Here is a 16,461-nt window from a genome sequence, read left to right as displayed (position 1 = left end):
AAATGCTCCCTATGGGGAAAACTCTGTGCTTTCTCATGCTCAGTTTTTCTAGTTGTGGAAGTTGTTTGGAGAAAACTCCTCTACCTACTGGGTTTAGACCCACAGTGAAACAGAAGTAATAATGGTTATAAATTTTGAACGACGACTTTTCCTACAACTTATGAGACTTCTCCCTCTTCTGAAAGAGGCCCAGCCGTGCATCACCCTGCAGTGCCTGCCCTCGCCCCATCTCCCTCCTTTCCCAGCGCCCGACAATCCCATCCTCAACTTGCTGAAAAGCTTAATCTCAAAAGCCTGGTTTAAATGATATCTCTTTGCAACTGATGAATCACTAAACTGTCCCTCTGAAACTATAAAACCCTATAAGTTGATTAACTGAATTTAAATTTTTAAAAAAATAAAAAAGAAAAGAAATGACCTGTCTTCCCAGAATTCTCACTGCTCCTTTCAATCAGAATGTGTGGGCCTTCTGGTGTGTATAAAAGTACACTGCAACAACTCAGAGCAAGTGGGTAATATTTATTGAGCTCTTGCTATTTTCTGCTAGCCCTGTGTGTTATCCTCCTCCAGTCTAGTGAGTCTCAAAAGTGTCCCCTGGAATCAGATAGTGAGTATCAGCTGGGAACTAGCTAGAAATGCACATCCTTGTCCACACCCCAGAACCACTGAATCAAAAACAGAGCAGTCTGTGTTTTAGCAAGTTCTCCAGGTGATTGTGATACAGAGGAAAGTTTGAGAATCAATTGCTCCAGGCTGGAGATCACATATTTCTCTCTCTCAAGAAAATAAACTTTCAGTCTTCCTCCAGGATGAAGGGTGGACAATGGATTAGTCTGCTAGGACCACCACAACACGGTGCCCCAGCCTGGGTGGTTGGTTTAGGCCACAGATTTCCTTTCTCACAGTTCTGGAGGGAGGTCAACCCTGTCAGCAGGTTTGCAGAGGGCTCTCTTCTCCCAGTGTCTTCACGTGGGGTATCTTCCTCCTGTGTGTCTGTGTCCCAATGTCTTATTATTAGGACACCAGTTGTGATGGACCAGACCCACCCATATGACCTCGCCTCACTTTGTCTATGTCTTTGGAAGCCCTAGCTCCAGATCCAGCTCCACATTCTAGGGTACTGGGGGCGGGGCGGTGGGACACACAATTCCCCGGCTCACAGGCAGTATCCAGATGAAGCCCCCCCTGACAGTCCCTGAGCCTGGCCCTGGGGTATGAGGATTGGAGGGCTTATGGATAAATCTGACTGCTTTGGCTTTCCCATATGACTTGCTTAGGATTCAGCTTTTTGGAGTCTGACAAGTCAACTATCACACCTCCACTGGCTTTCCAGATCACAAAACATTGCTGCTGTGATCTCTCTCCCATGGTTTTTGTCCTATGTGAATTTCTATCTCAGAGTTGTATTCCGCAGGATTTCTGGAGTGCACAGAAGTGAATTCTTGTGTTTACCAACAACCTCTACCTGCCAAGGCGTTTCTGGGTACAGGTAGCAATCCGGTGTCGTCTTTGCCTCCCTCCCATGCCCCACCCCAGCCCTGGGCTCAAGCACCCCCTCCTCACTGTTGCCTTCTCTTCCAGATCCCTGTCCAAACTGCGCCATATTCCTCTCCTTGGTGGTTACCTTGGTTGTAACTTTACTGTGGTTTTCACCATTAGATTCAACTTGTCTCTCCAACCAGACTTGAGGATTTTCTATTTTTCTTCAAGATCGTACTTAAATTCCAGTTACCATGTAGTGTAATATTAGTTTCAGTTGTAGACTTCAGTGATCCTTCACCTTCCATACAACACTCAGTGCTCATCACAACAGGTGTCCTCCTTACTGCCCATCACCTGCCTCCTCCACCACCCCACCACCGACCTCCTGGAACCTTCAATGCATTCTCTGTGGCTAAGAGTCTAGACTGTAAGACTTTTGAAAATGCTTTGGTTGACAATAATAATTTCACTAGGTTGCAGTTACAACCTCATGATAATTTTCTTGTAACAAATTTTGAACATACATGCCCCTGCATCTCAGGAGGACCACGTGGCCTAATGGATAAGGCGTCTGACTTCGGATCAGAAGATTGAGGGTTCGAATCCCTTCGTGGTTGTTGTGTGGCTCCTTTATTTATTGTCCGCTTAAGACACCAGGATCGGTTCCTGGTGGTCCAATTTTTTACTGCTTCTGTTTTCTCGGTGAAAGTCGGTAAGCAGCATCTTCTCCTCCTATTCACGTCACCCCAATAGCCTTACGCCCTGGGGTATGTCTCTTCCACACCCCTTCCTTCGTGTCCCTTTGTTCCCCAGTGTCTGTCCCACGCCATTAGCACAGTCCCTCCTCCCGGGCCGCAGACCAGCGGTAGCTGGGGAAGTCCCCAGCTAATCCCCCTTTCCGCTCAGCCCTACCCTCGGCCTACAGGTCAGGATCTTTGGGGCGCGGTCCAGCACCCTGAGTTTCAGTCGGCCTGCCAGGGGAGCCCTGATGCCCGCGGCTAAGCCCCTGCAGGTTGCCAGACCCTTCCAGGCTCTCCAGTCCCTGGGTGCAAACACCCCCAACAGAGCGCCAACCCACCTGCTGGGGGTGGGGGGACGGCCCCAGGAAGGATTGGGGACGGGGAAAGGCAGGAGAAAGGTCAAGCTTCACTGTACCCTCTAACAAATGTAGGGAAGTGGTGGAATTGGAAGACTCGCCGTCCGCAATCCTCAGAGGAATCACACACTCAGCACAGAGCACCCCTTATTTTCAAACCCTCAGGACAGGGTATCTGGGAGACAGTGTGTGCACGGTGTTAAAGGACCTCCCCAAGATTAGTTGCTAATTGCAAAGGGAAAAAGAAAGCCCTGAGGGGACCACTCTACCTTCACCATCTGTGGATTTCCTGACAAATGCCTCCCGATGTGAAGTACTGTGTCAAGTACCCGGTAGTGCCAAGCCCCAATTTTTAACCTGAATCTAATCTAATCAGAATGGATCTAATCAGTAACTTCGACTCAACTTCTCGTTTTAAAGAGGGTCAAGGATGATATTTAAAGTTGCCTTGAGGAAACAGTGAGACAGATCCAGAATGTGGGACATTCTACAAGACAAATTGGCTTGGATTTTTTAAAAAGTCTATGTCCAAACAGGAACAGCAAGGAGAAGCTGGGATGCTGTTCTAAACTGTAAGGGACTAAGGATACATTACAAACCAAATGCAATGAATGAATGAACTTTGATTGGATCCTGGTTAGAAACACCAGCTCCAAAAAATATGCTTGGAGAAATTTTTTTTTTTTTTTTTTTAAGATTCTATTTATTCATGAGAGACACACACACCGAGAGAGAAAAGAGGCAAGCTCCACTCTTAGGAGTCGATCCCTGGTCTCCAGGATCACACCCTGTGCTACAGGTGGCGCTAAACCGCTGCGCCACCAGGGCTGCCCTACTTAGAGAAATTTAAATAAGGCTGGGATCTTAGATGTTTTTATAAAGAATCACTGGGTTCTTTAGTTATGATAATGGTGGCATGGTTTTACGAAACGTGATACATGTATATGTGTGTAGGTACGATGCATCATGATGTCTACAAAGGAATTTTATATGTTCCAGAAGAAGAAGGCAAATAAGACTAATATGGCAAAATATTAACAGTTGTTGAATCTAGTCGATGGGTATACAGATAATCCCTTACTCTTTCAACTTTTTTATTTAAACAGAAGCCCTAAAGAAGGGGCACAGAGCTCCAAGGAAATAAGGCAGAGGGTCAGCATGAAAAAGCCTGCACCATATAAAAAGAGCAGGTCCTTCCTTGTTTCAGGAATCCCAGGCTCCCTTGTCTGAGGGCCCAGAAAGGAAGCCGAGAAGATCACATAGAAGCCCATGATGGGGGCCTCCTATGCCATTTGTGATCTTCCTTCTAGGCCACAAAATATCTTCGAAGACTTTAAAAAGGAGGGAAAGGACGCAGCCAGATCTGCATTCTCAGATGAACACATCAGTTGGTGCCGACATAGCCCTACCTACAAAATCTCCTCTAAAATACATCTCTGCTATTCCCTCTCATTGCTGCCCCTCCCTGGACCTCTCCAAAAAACAATGTTCCAGCAAGACAGAACTTTCTTCAGTTTCTCTCATATCCTGTGAGGTTTAGGTCTAGACCACCACACCCCTTTCCAACCTGGCAAACTCCTACTCATCCTTCACATCTGAGCTTAGCTATATGATTCATTCTACATCTAGTCATCAAGTACCCATTTATCCATTCCAAGGTAATAAAGGTAGAACTGTACACTTTCTTCATGAAACTTGGAGTCACATGAATGACTCTCCAGGCAACCATCCAAGATGCTCATGTCTGGGACCTAGCACTATTCCTACAGGCTACTTGGCACACTGGACCTCTCACTTGTCATACTTAACTGTAAATGTCCACTTCTATAATTGTTTATTCTGGAAATCCCTCAAAGGAGTGGCTTTATTTTTCTTGCTCTCCATTGAATGAGTAGCACTTAGCAAAGTGCTTGGCACATGATTGGGCTCAAATAATATTTTTGAAAGAATGAAGAAATGAACGAATCAGTTCAAAAACAAGAGCCTGGGAGCCAAATTACTTCTAACAAGTTGTGGTAATAACCCCTGAGACAAACTGTAAGAAGCTGATGGAAGAAAATGGGCCCATGGCTTGGGAGGAAGAGCCAGATTTGAGAACTAATGGGGAGGTTGAATTGAAAGCCTGATTGATGGGTTGAGAGTCAGAGAAAGGAAGAAAGTTAAGGGGACTTATAAGTCTTTGTTTTTGGCTCCTGATGAAATTTGGGTTGTTGAAGGAGATTCAGATTTGCAGGGAAAGGGTAGAGCATTCATTTGGGATGTCTTACTTTTGAGATGTCCATGAACATGCAAAAAGAAATTACTAGGACAGCTCTATATCATGAAGCCCAGAGGAGAGTTCTGGGCTGCAGATAATTTTCAATCCTTCAGTACATGAGCAGTAGTTTATCAGTCAAGTCTTATCCCTCTTCAATTCTATAGAGCGATCAATGAAATATAGAATCATCTACTCACACACTAACACACACGCACTCATAAACATACAGATAAGATTGTGACAATGGTGGTATAGTTTCAGAAATGTGGAGATCCTGGGGATCTCTTCTTGCTTTGAAGTCACCTTTAAACTATTGTTCCCAGAGTATCAGATACAGCTGTTCTTGCCCTTGTGAGAGAAGGCTCCATGCAATAAAGTGGCTTTGACTTTCAGAAATATTTTCTACTTCCCTGTTTCATTTAAAAATATTCTATCAGCTGATTTAAAATATTTTGAGCTTTACCAAGAAACAGGAGATAGGATTCCCTCTGGAATATTTTGATGAGTCTACTTTCTCGAATTTAAAAATGATGCTTACAATAGCAGCTGACTGCATTGAGCCCTTGTTCCAGGCACTGGATTCTGTGCCTGAAGACATAGGGTATCCATGAGGACATCTTTGTCAGATTATTTATTGAGGATAAATTTCCTACTTCAGCAAGAATATGAGGGTTTTTAAAAGATTATTTAAAGGGAATTAAAGAGAATTATTGCAATATATAGCTGATTTGCTATCTAGAAAAGACCCAGAGCATTCTGAGTTTATCATCTGCAAGAAGAGAAGTTGGTTGATTCCTCTCCAGTTTCATTCATGGGGATCCTTTGTTTTGCTCTCTTGTATTATTAATCCTGAAGTAGCCTAGAATACATAATATATGGTAACATTAAGGAGATAGAAAACACTTCAGCAGCTGTAGTTGTGACCGAGTGGTTAAGGCGATGGGCTAGAAATCCACTGAGGTCCTCCTGTGCAGGTTCAAATCTTGCTGACTATGGGGTGGGTAGGGTTTTACATATTTGCATTTTCTCTCTTTAGTGTAATTCATCTTCAATTAAGCGTACTTTTAAAAACATTAACCATTCCTCAGATTTTTTGAAGTTTCATCAAAATGGAGTTCTTATTGACCACGAAGGAATCATACTGTATGAGTGAACTAAAGCTAAGGAACCAATAGAACTCTTTTGTTTTGGTGTTGGAGATCCTGGTAAGAGGGACAAAGGAAGTTGAAAGAAAAGACTTCACACATTCATATTTAGAGCAACATAGCAATTTCACCACTTCCTTTTCCTATAAGTGTAAATTATAATATCTGTGTGGGCCAGAGGCGCAATGGATAATACATCTGACTACGATTCAGAAGATTCTAGGTTTGACTCCTGGCTGGCTCATTATTTTGGTTACCCTCTTTGAGGTCCACAATTTCCATCTTTCTTAGACCACTGTGATTATATATATATAATTTTTTTATGTTTAAATTTCTTTTGTAAAATCATTTTACACAAAATGACCAAAAATATTAATAATACAGAGGCCAGCTATATAGCTCACTACTCTTTTCTTACACATGTAAATTTTCTTTAAATCACATCATTGAATTGATTGTTTTCAAAATTGACTAGTCTTCACATTAGATGATAAAAACTTAATAGAAGGAAAACCTTTTAAATGCATCATCCCTTGAAAGTAAAGATTGGGAGTTTCACAAAGAGTATTTCTAAGTACTAAATCTTTTCTTCTGTCATTTTTTCAAGATTTAATTTTTCAGAGCAGTTTTAGGTTTCACAGCAAAATTGAGAGGAAGGTACCACATGCACAGCTTCCCCCATTATCAACATCCTCCACCAGAGTGGTACATTTGTTAAAACTGATGAACCTACTTTGACACATCGTAATCACATCACCCAGTTTAGAGTGTACCTTCCAGTTCACCCGTGGTGTTGCAGTTCTGTGGGTTTGGACAAAAGTATGATGACATGTATTCATCCTTATAATTTCACACAGTGTATTTTCACTAACCTTCCCACCCCCCATCCTCTGTGCTCTCTATGCTCTGCGTGTTCATCCTCCCTCCTCCCTCCAGTCTCTGACAATCACTGGTCATATACTGCCTCCATAGTTTTGGTTTTTCAGAATGTCACGTATTTGGAATCATGTAGACTTTCAGCTTGACTTCTTCTACTTAGCAATATGCATTTAAGTTCTCTCCAAGTCCTCTAATGGCTTAGTAGCTCTTTTTTTTTTAATGCTGAATAATTTTTCATTATCTGGATGGACCACAATTTATTAATTCACTCACCATCTGAAGGGCATCCTGGTGGCTTCCAAGTTTTGGCAATTACGAATACGCTGCTATAAACATCAGTGCTCAGGTTTTTGTGTGGACATATATTTCAACTCCTTTGGGCAAATAACAAATAGTGTAACTGCTGTGTTATATGGTAAGACTATGTTTAATTTTGCCTTCCATGGTGGCTGTAACATTTCGCATTCCCACCAGCAATGATGAGAGTTCCTGTGACTCCACGTCCTTGCCAGCATTTGATATCAGTGTTCTGGATTTTGGACATTCTAAGAGGTACGTAGTGGTAGCTCATTGTTTAAATTTTCATTTCTTTCCTGACCTATGATTTGGAGCACCTTTTAATATGTTTTAAAAAATGGACCAAAGAGCTTATCAGACACCATCAAAGAGATATAGATGGCAGGTTTGCAAATTTTGTTAGGTTTTTATTTCTAAACTTTTTACATAATTTAAAGAATCAAGCCTTTCACAAGATTTGTAAGACAAATTAATCTTTTCTTTCTTGCTCCCTCTGCTAAAATGCAGCTTGCTTTGGGGGGAAAGGGACTAAACACAGCAGAGGATGGGTTATGGGCCCAGCACGCTCCTGCTACACCACTCTGCTATGGAAAGTAGCACTCCCATAGGTCATATTTGATTCCCCTCTGGTTTGTCCTTTTTTTCTTTTTTTCCCCTTTTCCTTTCAATCTGTAGAAATAAAAAATGAGTTCTCTTTTTTCCCTTCAGGAATGCAATTTATCTTTTTAATGCAATAGCACTGAGCCAGACTTAATTCCTAGGAGAAGGATTAAGAAGAAATGAAAAAAGCTTACTGTGGCTACGCTTCTACAGTGCACAAAGGCATTCAAAAACAATAACAATATTCAATAACAGGCATTCAATAACAGTAACATCTGTTACTGTGTGCTATGTGAATGTGTACCTTATATCTATAGCACAATGTCTGCTGACATCCCAAAGGTCATGTCTTAAACTTATTCTATGTTTTACAAAATGATAGAATAGATGAAGTAAATGTGCTTTCCCTTTCTTCTATGCTGTAATGGGATCGTTCATAATCTGTTGATGGAGGACGAAAGTCTAGAGCCCCAGGTGAGAGTAAGACACATATTCCTGCACATATTCTTGACGTAGAGTTTTAGAGGGTTCACAGAACTTCTAGCCTGGTAAGCTAACTTTCTCTGATGTCGTGGCTCATTCCCTGTAGTCTCAATTTGGCAAACAAAACTGTGCTCAGGTTTTCTGTGTTTGGAAAGGAATGGAACTCTTCTTTGATTTGATGTGGTGGAGAATCCCAGAGAGCCTAGGGTGGGCTTGCTATGTGAACTCTCTAGAATGGAAAAGCTGAGCCAGATGTGGAGCAGGGGAGCCAAGGTCAACTAGGAGAAGCAGACTAGTTGCCTGAGAGGATCCGCTAAGGTCCCAAAGGTTAAAGAGAGACATCTGGATGAAGAGATGGGTCTGCCAGCACTGAGTGAGCGTGGAAAGGAAGCCAGGAGTGTTTGGAATAATAATGGCCAAGTTGGAGAAAAGTGGAATTCAGAACAGTTGCAATAAAAGAGTAAAAATGGGCCCCCCAAAAAAGCCAAAAACAGAATACTGACATCACACATTCCTGTGTATGCCTGCCTATTACTTACTTTTTAAAGGCATTTTCATGAGGGAGGCCAAAGCGGGAGAAAGTGTGACAGGCACCTTCCTCTTCCATTTCACTTCCCAGACCAGAACCTTCTACCAACACTAAAATTACTGACCCCGACGTGATTTGAACACGCAACCTTCTGATCTGGAGTCAGACGCGCTACCATTGCGCCACGAGGTCTCTGCAGGCTTACCTCATTTCTTTACCTGTCAACATGATCCATGAAATTAATTTTCTGCACGTGGTGAAGACCATGCAGGTGAATATGACATATCGTCTGGCTGCCACCTTCTACATCAAAATGCTGTCCATCCGATCACTCCCTGATTCTGCCACCCAATAGTTTCTATTTACAGTCCTTCCTATTCTATTTCATTCCTGGTTTTCTCCATATACATTTAAAAAAAAAGTTTGGGGGAGTTTTGTTGTTTTCGTCTTTTTAAAAATATAGTGAAGGGCAGTCACTCTGGAGAGAAGTGGAGATAGGGGAGAAAGCAAAGAAAAATTGCATGTCCTCTCTCCCCCCAGTCAGGGTAACCAGGTTTTGGATTTATTTCCCGAGCATAGATTCTAACTAGTGAGTCAGGCAAGCAGGCTGTGTCACACCGGCCTGGAACAACCTGTGGCTCCCGGGGCCTCTGCTCAGATGTGGGGTCCCACGGTTGGTTTCAGCCTGCTAGAGTCCTCCAGGATCTGGTCGCCCAACTACAAACTGCCCCTGAAAAGAGCAAGGGATCTTTTTCTGTGTGAGCAGGTACATAATTCTGGCACAGTGGCTTGGCTGGTGAAATTTGGCCAATTTGGCCAAAATTGGCCAATTTAGAGACCTGGAGACCTGGAGACTTGAAGACTGGCTTTTGAATCACAGGGAAATTTTTCTGGAGACCTGAAATCATGCAGACCATCTGTTCAAGTGGTGAAAAGTCTCCTTGAATTCCTACTAGAGAAGGAGATTCTGAAAAGTGATCCACTGTTGTAAAACAGACACATCTTTCTCTGGAAATCAGTTTCCCTTTCTTCATCTTGAAAAAAATCAGCCCAGAGCCCCAGGTTTGGCTTGGGAATTGCTACAGGACTGTAGATAGTGGATTGAAGGAGTGTGTGTTTGACCTCGCTAGTACTGGACTATCCTTAGTAGGTTCTGTGCCTTGTAGTCACTTTGTCGGGGTAGGACGAGGTTAGGGACCTGTGTGAGAGATGTGCCGGAACCAGCAGCGCTGAGAGGTGAGATGAACCCAGCTTTCAGAAAGTAAACCACCAAAAGTTTGGTAGAATCTGAGGCCACTTATAAAAAGGAATGGGATCCCAGGTGTGCTGCTGCCAGAGAATTCAGTGTGATCTTGTTGGCAGAAAGTTGTAATCTATACTTTCCTCACCTTCCTATAAAATGGGGATAATGATAGGAGTGCCTGCCTCCCAGGATGGCATTGATAAATATAATGTGTTCTAATGAGTTTATATTATACTCATTAATATAATGTGCTCATAATGAGTTTATATATGTTTAGAATAATGCTTGCCTGGCACACAATAAGCTCTAAATAAAGGTGAGTAAGTGGGGTGACTGTATGGCTCAGCAGAGAGAGTATGTGATTCATGATCTGTGGGTTGTTGGGTTTAAACCCCATGGTAGGTAGAGGTTATTATTTTATTATTATTATTATTATTATTATTATTATTATTATTATTTTGGTGCAGAGGTTATTAAACAAGTAGGTAAACAAGCTAGTATAATTGATGTCACTATAAAACTTGCTGAAATTCTTTTGAGTAATTTCTACGTCCAATATGGGGCTCAGACTCACCAACCCAAAACTAAGAGCCAAACGCTCCACCAACCAAACCAGCCAAATGCCCCTAAGGTTTGCTGAAATTCTTAAAAGCATGTGCACATAATGCCAGCCTGGTTTGGCAGAGACTGTGACAAAATTTACATTTGTCAATCGTTAGTTTCCTCCACAGATTTTGAGTTTGTTGTTATCAAACAGAATGAAATGAACTGCCTTATCTCAAATGTTAGAACTATTGTTTTTTTTCTTAATAACTAAAATTAAAAAAAAATAGTAAAAACGGCTATCATCCCAGGTTAGAGCTAAAATCAGACAGGCATTGACAAAGCAGGGCTACAGAGGGACACCCAGACCAACGTCACCTCAAACCAGCAACTGAAATTTAAATTAAAGTTCAGTGAAACACTTCAGTTCATAGAACTTTCTTTTCTTCATTTGTTTCAGTTGATGTCTAATGAAAATTCACAGCACAGCTGATTTCTGCCCTGTCATTTAAAATCAACTGTTGCTAATATCAGAGCAGTTTGGAATAATACTTTAAAATTCAATGGTCATTCATTCTCACAAGTTCCCAGAGCACCAGGTTACCTCTCTCCCTCCTTGCCTGGCATTGCTGCCTGGGGAATCTTTTCTCTCCCAGAGCCAGAGCCCATGATCCCAGGCCTTGCAGACTTGGTTTTACTAGTTACCCTATTCCAATCTAAAGCTCCAGCAAGTGAGTTTTCAGGATCCCTCAGAGCCCACATCTTAGCACCAAATCACCCTGTTTATCTTGATCTTGAACCATGTTTCTGATAGCTGGCTTTGTCTTTGTGTCCATCTTCTGTTCCTTCCTAGTACCTGTTCCAGAAACTTGGCTCTGGTCCTGGAGAGCTAAAGAAAGGGACTCCAAGAATAAGCCCTTAGGTTTGAGTCAGACCATCCCCTGCCCACTATCACCCACCTGCTGACAGATTCCTACCGTATCAGTAGCTCCTCTGGTCTCCAAATGTCTTTGATCCTGTCCCACATCTCACTACTGAGATCCTCACACCCTCTTTGACAGATACGTTGCTGAAATTTTTGTGGAACCCCCTTCTGACTGCTCCTGAACACAGACCCTGGTCTACCACCACCTCCTCCAAGAGGTCTTCCATCTTGGCCAGGTTCTCTCTTGATTCCCACAATGGGCCACCCTCAAGCCTCTTCCACTCTGCTAGGTAGGCTGAGGTTCAGACTGCTCCTGCAGTGCTGACATAAATTTGTGTTTGGGGTAGAAAACAGAGGTCAAATGTAATTATGCGTGTCTAAAACCTAATGAAAAGATTTACACTGTTATGGTGGTTATCACCAAAAAAGAAAAAACAAATAACAGGTGTTGGCAAATTATGGACAAATTGGAACTCTAATGCATTGCTGGTAGGAATGTACAATGATGCAACCACTGTGGAAAACAGTATGATGTTTCCTCAAAAAATTAAGTGTAGAATTTCCATATGATCCAACAATTTCACTTATAGGTATATAGTCAAAAGGGTTGAAAGCAGGGATTCGGACAGAAAGTACTTGTGATATATCATATCATAGGATTCCACTTACCTGGGGGTGCCTAAAATAGTCCAATTCAGAAACAGAAGGTAGATTGGTGGTTGCCAGGCTCTGGGAGGAGGGGGTATGGGGAGTTCTTGTTTAAAGGGGACAGAGTTTCAGTTTAAGGTGATGAAAAAGTTCTGGAGATGGATGGTGGTGATGCTTTCACAACAATGCCACTGCACCTCATACCACTCAATTGACTCTTAAAAATTGTTAAAATGAAAAAAAATTGTTAAAATGGCAACTTAGGTTATATCTATTTCACCACAACAAAAAAGTAACTACAAAAGTAATTAAAAGAGAAAGCCACAGGGGCAGACATAAGGAGAAACTGGAGGTTAGTAAAGACAGCCGCAGAGGTGCAACATGACTTGTCACTGTCCCCCTTTGGGTGCAGAAAAATGACCACTGGTGGGTGTGTTGTGGGTAAGATTGGTGCCCTGCCGACCCTACCCCCGTTCTCCTCTGTGCTCTGTCCCAGCCACATTGGCCTCCATAAGGGAAAAATCATGAAAGTTGCTTTGAGGAGGGAAGCAGTGTCCTCTTCACCCTCCCTCCTTAAAAACACAGTATGTTCGCTATGACGTCATACTTCTTGACTTTACAATGCAAGGTCTGGCCCTTGACTGCAGACACATACCACTGAAATCAACTCAGGAGTCTCTCACCAGGTATACAAAAGGTACAAGGTGCATGCTTTGTCTCTCAGGGAAATAGAACTTCCAGTGGATACATTTTACTGGATAAATTACCTTTAACTGTCTAAATTTGTGAGAATTCTTTCCAGACTTGGTAGTCACTTGTGTGCTACCTTATACTCGTGTAAAGGTGATAATGATAATGTTTAAACAAGTCATCAATTGTGTTCCCTCTTCTATTAGTTAGAAGAGGTATCTTTTGTTGGCAGAATCAGTTCATCTCCCCAGGAGTTACCTGATCCTTAAACCACAGGCTGGTCCCACCTCAGGGCCTTTGCACTTGGGCACCTGTAGCAAAGATGCTACGGACTGGGGGGTTTAAACAATAAACATTTATTTCTTACAGTTTCTGGAGGCTGGTGAGTCCAAGACTGAGGCGCTGGCAGGTTTGGTCTGGCTGTGTCCTCACATAGCAGAGGGGGCCAGGGAGCTCTCTAGGGTCTCTTATAAAGACACTAATTCCGTTCATGAGGTCTCAAACTGTTCACCTCCAAAGTCCTCACCTCCAGATACGATCACACTGAGCATTAGGAATTGAGGGGAACACAAAAATTCAATCTAAATGACATTTGCTAGGCTCCCTTGCAAACTAGGGATGGCCACATGGCTAAGATCTAAACAATGGACAGTGGAAGAATTGTAACACAGCAGTTTACAACCTTGAGGCTTGACCCAGGAAAACCTCCCATCAAAGTTTCTCTCTTTTTTTCTCTCAAATGCCGAGGACCAGCAGAGGACTCCATGACCCCAGACTCCGGAGCCACACGATGGTCCCTTGGCAGCCATGCAAAGACCAATCAGAAAACCTTCACTAGGGCACCCTGGGTAGCTCAGTGGTTTAGCACCATCTTTGGCCCAGGACATGATCCTTGAGTCCCACGTTGGGCTCCCTGTATGGAGCCTACTTCTCCCTCTGCCTTTTTCTCTGTCTCTCATGAGTAAATTAAAAAAAAAAAAAAATCTTTAAAAAAGGAAGAAAAAAAAAGGAAAGCTGCATTAGACTTGCCTGAGAGAAAAATAAATATTTATGGAGTTGAAAAACAGATTTGTGAGTTTCTGTGTTAACAGCAACCAAACATATCACTAGCAGAACAATGTTTTCTTGTTCCTTTCTTAGTAATCTTATTGATTTCAATGCCCAAACTCCAGCTCTCATAATTACAGCATCTTCATAATCTACCAAGTGATAAGGTTAACAGGGATCAGTTGCACACACATGCTATGTATATGGCAGAAAATACAGATTTCTTCAACATTATCAACTCATTAATAATGTATAATTATTTCGGGGCACCTGGGTGGCTCAGTGGTTGGGCGGCTGCCTTTGGCTCGGGGAGTGATCCTGGGGTCCCGGATTGAGTCCCACATCGGGTTCCCCACAGGGAGCCTGCTTCTCCCTCTGCCTATGTCTCTGCCTCTCTCTGTCTCTCATTAATAAATAAATAAAATCTTTTAAAAATGTATAATTATTTCATAAGCTAATTTAGGATTCCTCCTGCATGCCACTTCCTCACCTTAAAAATCCAAGGCGAGGACTCTTCTGCAAATGCGATGCTATCCTAAAAATCTCATATTAATGTGGACTTCTTTTGGGTATGATCTTATTTTAAACTCATTTTCCAATTTCCTCTCTCTAATAAAGGCAAATATTTTTAAGTGCCCCTTCATTATTCATTGGGCTACTTGGGTTCTTGGTCCTTCTCAGGCTGTGGTATGCTGGTAAATATTTAATTGTTGGCTCTCCAGGGAAAAACTCTATCCTGGTCTGCAGTGTTTGGCAGCTTCCGTGGTATAAATTCTCCTGCCACAGCTGATTGACGCTGGAGATCTGAAAGCACTGAAGTCATTGAATGTTGAATTGGGAAGGGAGGGACTGTACATCCCTCATGTACAAGCTGGTTCCAGACCACCAAGGTCTCACAGAACATTTTCTCAGCATTTCTCAGTAATGACAATAAGAGGATGCTAATATTTCTTGAGCACTCACTGTGGGCCAGCAACATTTCTCTGAGTTTTCCTATGCTGTTATAGAATTATAGTCAATCCCCACAAGTCGGGAAAGAATTGCCCTAGCAGCTAGGAGCTAAATCCTGGGAAGATAGAACATCAAATATTGACAGTAATCAGAAGAGGCCACTCTGTTCCTCACAATAGAACAAGGTGGAGATGATCACTCCCTAACTGTGTCTGAAACAAGAAAGAGGTAAAGATACTCGGCAATCACCCCTGTTTCCCAGCTTAGCAGAGTGACCATGCCCTCTGATCAAGGACTTTCCTTGTGAAAATTACCAAGGCACCCAAGCCCTGAATTTCCTGCGACCTGACAACACCCAATCCAGGACTCATGTCAGACTTCCTTCCTCTAGCCTTGGAAGCATAAGCTTCTCCCAATCCCCTCTGAGCTAGATGGCCCATGGTCCCTAGGGCAAGCACTGTCCCATGCCCAACAGCAAATTAGATAATCCTAACTCTGGAGGTCTCTGGTCAATGGATTTTAACCACACTAGTGGCTTCATTTGACAGGGGAGAAAATTAAAGTTTAAATGTAGGAGTCTGTAGGGAGTCTGTCCTCTGGAGTAGGATTTCTTTTTCTTCTTTTTTTTTTTTTTTGGGGGGGGGTGTAGGATTTCATACAAGAGGTTGCTGCCAACAAGGAATAGATGACCTGAGCTGCCGTTGAAAGACATTGCCAGAGGGAGGGTGAATGAACAGGCTGCCAGGATGAGCACAGTAGCTCCAATCAGCAACAGAAAGATGCTGGTGTTGTTGCTAAAGATGGAGGGACGGTTGGGAGAGGTGGTGTTAGAGCCCAGAGGGGAGCTAAGATGAGGACAGAGGATGCCTAGGAAAAGGAGCAGAGCAGCCAGGAAGCCAGAGGATAGGATCTGGCAGTAGCAACGGCAGAAATGCTGCAGGAAGCAGATAAGGAGGAGAAATTTCTTGGTTTCTGCCTTCCTCGGGCTGGCCAATCTTTCCTCAGTTCTCTCATTGGCTAAACCTACGCAGAAACCAGAGAGCAAGGGAGCCTGGGAGATGTGGTTCCTGTAACACAATAAGCGCAAGAGAAGGGAAGGGATGAATCTAACATCCCTCCAGCTATGATCACAGTATTCAAATCTACTCCCCAAAACTGTTTTAATCAATATGTAAATGAGCCTTCTCATTAGAATGTACCCTTTGGACCAAGTCTTTCAAGTATGCAGTCCCAATTATAAAAATTCTAGTGTAACACGTTTGCATTTTAGATGTATTTATAGAAGTGCCTAAGGATTACAACATACACGTCACAGGGAAAAATTACAAATATTCCATTCAATTAAAAAGCTTTCCTTTTTAAGATGTAAGCATACAGCATATAAAACTCACACCATATCCCAAGTAGAGAGAGACTAATGATTCACTTATATAAGAGTGATATTTTGGCTGGTTCGTTAGTAGGATTTTCAATGCTTTGTTTAAAAATAAAGCACTTTAACGAAGAGTCGGGCTATGATTAAAGGCCAATCCTTTCACTAACTTTCCCTTTATTTGAGCAACTCACTTCCCAATATTGTTGCAAAACTTGAAAACCAGACCTAAGAAAAGATCTCAACCACCTAAGTCATTAGGTTAAAGCAAAGT

At 42.5% G+C, this 16,461-nt stretch overlaps 2 non-coding genes across 2 annotated transcripts; one reads left to right on the top strand and one right to left on the bottom strand.

Annotated features, from left to right (window-relative positions):
- The first annotated feature begins 2,026 nt into the window (after positions 1-2,026).
- TRNAR-UCG (transfer RNA arginine (anticodon UCG)) lies at positions 2,027-2,099 on the top strand. Its single transcript has one exon. It is a non-coding gene; the product is annotated as a tRNA-Arg (tRNA).
- A 6,789-nt stretch (positions 2,100-8,888) lies between these two features.
- TRNAW-CCA (transfer RNA tryptophan (anticodon CCA)) lies at positions 8,889-8,960 on the bottom strand. Its single transcript has one exon. It is a non-coding gene; the product is annotated as a tRNA-Trp (tRNA).
- Between the last annotated feature and the right edge of the window lie 7,501 nt (positions 8,961-16,461).

This window comes from Canis aureus, chromosome 37 (genome assembly GCF_053574225.1).
Source record: "Canis aureus isolate CA01 chromosome 37, VMU_Caureus_v.1.0, whole genome shotgun sequence".
Classification (NCBI taxonomy): Eukaryota; Metazoa; Chordata; class Mammalia; order Carnivora; family Canidae; genus Canis; species Canis aureus.
The sequence above is the reverse complement of the archived record's forward strand: the minus strand, read 5'-3'. Positions and strand labels throughout refer to the sequence as shown.